The following is a 6,111-nucleotide window of genomic DNA, read 5'->3' as shown; positions in this document are numbered from 1 at the left end:
TGAGTTAAAATGAGGGAGCTGACACCAAGTACTAAACCTTTCCTGTTTCAAATGTGGGCTCAACTTCCTCAGCCACTCCAGGGTCCTGACACTATGCCTATCCCTTTTGTCATCTTCAAATTGTGACCCAGAGTGAATCTCCCCTGTCCTAAGTTGCTTTTGTTATTTCTCTTGTCACAACTAAAGAAAAGTAAGGAGCGCAGTGAGATTTGGTTGAGCAATGCTTTCCTACATGTTTTAGACCCCAGGTTAGAGGATTTGGCAATTACTTCTAAGGACGGAATGGAAAGGTAGGAATGGGTAAGATTTTTTTAAGACCCTGCAAGTATAAAATGTACTTTTCATCCCTTCTAGTTTATTCGTACTGTGCTTTGGAATGTCATATTTTGTTCTTTGTATGAGTATGGTTTTATTATTGGTCCTCTGTAAACCAGGCTGGCCTAAACTCAGAGATCTACCTGACTCTTCCTCCCCAGTGCTGGGATTAAAGGTATGTGGTATGTGCCTCAGTGCCTGACTTTCTTCATAATTTTTTAAAGTTTTTTTTTCATCTTATGTGCATGAATGTGTTGCACAACATGTATTTATGTGTACCAAGTGCATCAGTGCCTGTAGAGGCCAGAAGAGGGTGTCAGCCCCCTTGGAAATGGAGTTGCAGATGGTGTTAGATGCTAGGAAATGAACTTGGGTCCACCCTAAATGCAGCAAGTGCTTTTAACCACTAAAGCATCTCTCCCACCCCAGAATCTTTCTATCTTTGTTTTTTGTTGTTTTTATAATTTTCTACATGTACATCCTACATACTGACTACTATGACTACTACTCTTACTCTCCCACTGTCCCTGTTCCTCATGCCCACAAATCTCTCTCTCTCTCTCTCTCTCTCTCTCTCTCTCTCTCTCTCTCTCACACACACACACACACACACACACACACACACACACACACACACAATTAGGTTTGTGATCTACTGAAGCTAACTAGGGCCATGTGTGTGACCATGGATTTGGAGTTAGCCATTGGAATCCATTGTGGTTCAGTATTGGATACACAACTAGAGACAGTGATTACCCCTCTCCCAGAATTTATTAATAGCCAATAGCTCAGAGATAAAGGTAGGGTCCTATGAGCCCCCACCCCTTCCTTGACTGATGGTCAATATGGTTTTCTGCAGTCTTAGTACAGGTAACTACAGTTCTGTGAGTTAATGATTGAAATGGTTCTACCAAGCCTGGAGAATGTCATTTTGCACCCCTTAACCCTATCTTCCAGCTCTTATGTGTTTCCTATCCCTCTTTTTCAATGTTCTCTGGGCCTTAGAGGGGGTGGTATAAGTGAGTTATTTAGGGACAGGCCTACATCTCTTGTTCTATGCCTCTTGGACATCCACAAGTATGGAGATTTTTGTTTTATTTTTATTTTATTGTATTGTATTTATTTTAGATTCAAGGGAGAAAGCAGGCAGAGGAAAGAGTCCAGGCTGAACATGGCTGGCAGACTAGACCAGATCATGAGAGGAGAGAGGGAAGGAGAGAGCAAGAGAGGAGCTGCTGGCCAGGAAAAGCAGTACAGGCCAAGAGGCAGTTATAGAGGGATCAGACTAGGGGAAGGGAAGCAGAAGCCCAATCCCTAAAAAGGAGAGATTTGGGGGAGGGGATAGGGTGAGAAGTACAGTCAATAGCCACAGGTACTGAGTGACACTTGTCCTTGGTTTGAGACCTAACATTCCGGCCCCTTGTTGACGAAAAGGGGAGATGTAATCTTTTCTATAACTACTTTCTGCTGAAATTGGGGCATCAGTGTCCATGTCCCAGGAAGCCTGGAATGCCTGTCAAGAAGCTGAGAAGGGACGGAGTCAGGCAAGAGACAGAAATATCTGATTTTTTGCTCAAGGCCTGGGTTCTATGGGGCTTTCTGGAACTAGCCTTGAAGAAGTCTAGAATGATGCTTCAAGCAAGGCTCACACCGGTAAGTGGTGGTAAGAGGCCTGGGGAAATTCTGTTAGAAGCATCTGGCTTACCAACCATCTTTCCTGAAAGAACCCAAAGAGGCGGGGGCAATCATTATTAGAAGAAATATGGAAATCCAGGGGCCAAAAAGGTGTAAGAGACGGGACCCCAATGAAGACCAAAATGAGAGTTCTGCAAGGGTTGGCCCCTGGAGGTCATGAAGTACTTTCCAGAACATGGAAGTCTTTAATCCTTTCCTCCTCCTTGCTAGAATGGTTTGCATAGTAGCAGCATTCTTTAAGGAAGAGGCATGATCCTCCCCTTTCAGTGGTTAGTGGGTTGAGGGTCCTTGAATTTGTAGGACCACTGAGGCCAGAGAAATGAGCCAATATTGGAGTAATTGTAGAGCCAGGGTCTGCTGAGATGGATACAGACTATGACCTAGGCATCTTGCAGCCAAGCCTGTAGCAGCCACTGAGACTGCCAGACTAATTCCAATTAGGCCTAGGAGTGCTATGGCTGGTTGGTCCCTATGTGAGACTTGGAGGAATGTATAGAGTTCTACTTCCATGTATAGAACAAGCAGAGGAAGTAACAGAGTAGAGAAACAGGGACCATGAACATGTTTTTCCTTAGTTTCATTGCACTGCATGCTTACTATACCTACAGAATGACAAAAAGAAGGTAAACCCAGCTTATTGGAACAGTCCATTCAGGGTAGGTGGTCTCTCTCTCTCTCTCTCTCTCTCTCTCTCTCTCTCTCTCTCTCTCTCTCTCTCTCTCTCTCTCTCTCGGTGGGGATTAAAAAAACATTCTCATTCCTTCTATTTATTGCTAGTTGATACTTGACAAAATAAAGACAGTATGAACTGACAAAATGTTTCTGAAAGGGACCAATAAGTACACATTTGAAATACTGTGGGCCATCAGTTTCATTATAATTAATCAATTCTGTTTATATGAAACCAAAAGCAGCCAGAGGTCACACAGCAGCAAATGAACATATAATGATATAATGCTTTTGAATAGAACATGACCTACCAAAACAAGCAAGTTCAAGACTGGATAATTTCTTACAAACCTCTGTTTTAGAACAGATAGCATCAGTGATAAAGTAACCACAGGCTAGTTATTTATTAAATTATTACAAAAATCAAATATTAGAATGTTTGGGGATACTTGTCATTTGCTAAATCTTTTGAGAACTGGTCCTCCATTAAGTTCTTGTTAAGAGTTGCAACACTGAGGCTGGAGAGATGGCTCAGTGGTTAAGAGCACTGACTGCTCTTCCAGAGGTCCTGAGTTCAATTCCCAGGAACCACATGGTGGCTCGAAACCATCTGTGATGGAATCTGATGCCCTGTTCTGGTGTGCCCGAAGACAAATACAGTGTAGTCATATACATAAAATAAATAAATCTTTAAAAAAAGAGTTACAACTTTGAAATAATTCAGGTTTTCACATCATCTAGGTGAGTCTGACAACATGAGTTACTCTTGACGTTAGTTTTTGAGAATTTCTCTTCACTGATCATGGTTTGTTGTTTATTACATAATTCTTTACTAAGAGTTTACTCATGCAAAGCTTTGTTTTCATATAAAATGTCAATTATGTGATATGCTGCAGGTGCCCTAAAGTTTCTGCCACTCCCTCATACGGAGTGTCTCAGGCAGTATTTCAGCGTTTATCATTATGCTGCCCTTATTTTGTGTTGGGTCTCTAAAGATCTTCTGACTACATTGTTTTGGTCACAGTTTTATGACCTATGCTATGACACCTCTCTGTCTCTGTGGCTTACATAATCAGGGACACCGTGCATCCCTGTCATTTGCAGTTTGCTTTATGCTCTTGGAGATCCCCCGCCATAGTTTCTTGACAAGTTGAGTATTTGCAGATAATGTTCTAAGGCTATTGGTATATGACAAATATTCCTGTACTATGACTAGGGAACTCAAATAAAACAAGACACCAAATTGCTCTACCTTATGACCATTAAGCTTAATTATGAACTTGATGGATCTGGAATCATCTGGGTATGTCTGTGAGCGTCTTCACAGAGAGGTTTACGAGTCAGGAAGACCAACTCCAAGTGTTGCCAGCACCAGCCCGTAGGCTCAGCTCATGAACTGAATTAACAGGAGTAAAGCAGCTAAGCCCAGCACGAATCTCTATTTGCTTCCCGACTGAAAGCTTGATGCAACCTCATGCTCATGACCAGGAGTCGCATGCTCCTGCCGCCATGACTTCCCCACCACGATGGACTATACCCTGAAAGTGTGAGTCAAAATGCACCTTGTGTTAATACCACCAGACAAGAAGAAGACCATTACCACAATTTTCAGCCAAATTTGAAGCAAGTTTGATTTTCATTGGGGTGCAACCAAGAACTGGCCAGTGATAGTCTCCCACGTTCCATTAAAAAGAGTAGCTCTGAGTCCAGTTCTTAGGACCCTTTTAAGAACTAAAATCATCAGTTGTTGCAAAGAAGGTTTACAGAACACAATGGAGTAGTAAGGAGATACAGGAAAATCTCAAAAAAAAGAAGAAGAAGAACAAACAGATTTAAAAAAAAAACCCACAGCTATCACCGTGTGATTTGGGAGGGTTAGGGAGGGTTTGGGTGTTCCCCCAAAATATGTCAAGGTCATGGTTGGGGCATGTCAGGTTCCAGGAAACAGAGACTGAAACTTATTTTTAACAATACAGTATAATGGCCCCTTGCCTTCAAAATGGAATCAGGCAGGTCCCTCATTTTCTTCCATATTTGCCTTTCTGAAGGCATTTTGTCATAGCAGTGACAAAATGGCTGACCAAACGCTCCAGGACCAGTCCCTTCCTGACCAGCCATGGGGAGGCAAGAGCTCATCCTTAAACTCTGTGTCTTTGTTCCTCATGGGTAACTTGGCTTGTCTCTCTGTCCTGTCAGGAATGAGCTGAGGGCTGGAGAGATGCTCAATGGTTAAGAGTATTTGTTGTTACAGTGGACCTAGGTTCAGTTTCTAGTGCCCACATGGCAGTTAACAACTGTCTTTAACTCCAATTCCAGGGAAACCAGCACCCTCTTCTGTCCTCGTTACATATACATACATACATACATACATACATACATACATACATACATACATACATACATACTACATACACACACACATACACACACATACATACCACATGCACACACACACATACCACACACACACACACACACACACACACACACAGGTCAAACACTCATAAAATCTAAAAATCCATTTTCGAAAAATGAATGAGCAGAATAATTGAGCCACTCGTCAGGGGAACTTCACCAAATACCCTGGAAGGGTGTGGAGCAGGAGGAAGTAAACGAGATGCCAAGGTAGGGAACTGAGCACCAAGTGAGCTTACAAAACCTAACAGCTTGAGAACCCTCTCAGAGATTTGGTTTTAAAAAACAACATTATAGCAGAGATGCGTCAGTACTGCAGTCACAAAGGGCAAGAACAAGCATGCAGCAGGACAGGAGCGACTGGGCCAGTACCAGGAAATGTCAAGAGCAAGAAGAGTAACAGCAGAGTGGGGCTACCGCTGAAATCCAGGGGAAAACCTAGGCAAACAATCTGGATTCCTTGTTTTCAGCTACTGTTAATCCCAATGGGCAAGAATAAGATCTATCCTGGTTTTTGAGTCAAATCTGAAGCAAAGTGTTATTCAGTGTTGGCAAGGATAATGGACACTGGACAGGCCTATATACCTGGGATTCCCAGAGATTGGTGCCAAATCACCTTCATCAGGTACTTATGGAGGGAAATGCCACAAGGCTATGTCTTTCCCACCTTGTTCCAGTCAGGGGAAAGCGTACATCCTGACATTTTTCCTCTCTACATAAAAGCCTCCTTTGTGTGATCAACCACATCCTGTGCAGTTGGGGCAACCAACCTTGTTTACTGAGGGGAAAACACTTGCCTTTTAATCTTACATTAGAACAGCTCCCAGCATTCCAGGAAGTGATCTGTCCTTGGGCAAGCGGGGCCTATATAGGTTAGAGACATGTTTGTTTTATAGATCCCTTAAGCACAGGAATTTAAATTTAAAACCTAACTTTAGCCCTCACACTGCCTGTTTTCAGTTGACTGTACTAGATTTGAAGGCCATACAGCCTGGGTCTGCTGTAGATGAAGCTCTG

This window comes from Rattus rattus, chromosome X (assembly GCF_011064425.1).
Source record: "Rattus rattus isolate New Zealand chromosome X, Rrattus_CSIRO_v1, whole genome shotgun sequence".
NCBI classification, from domain to species: Eukaryota; Metazoa; Chordata; class Mammalia; order Rodentia; family Muridae; genus Rattus; species Rattus rattus.
This window is presented reverse-complemented; position numbering follows the sequence as displayed.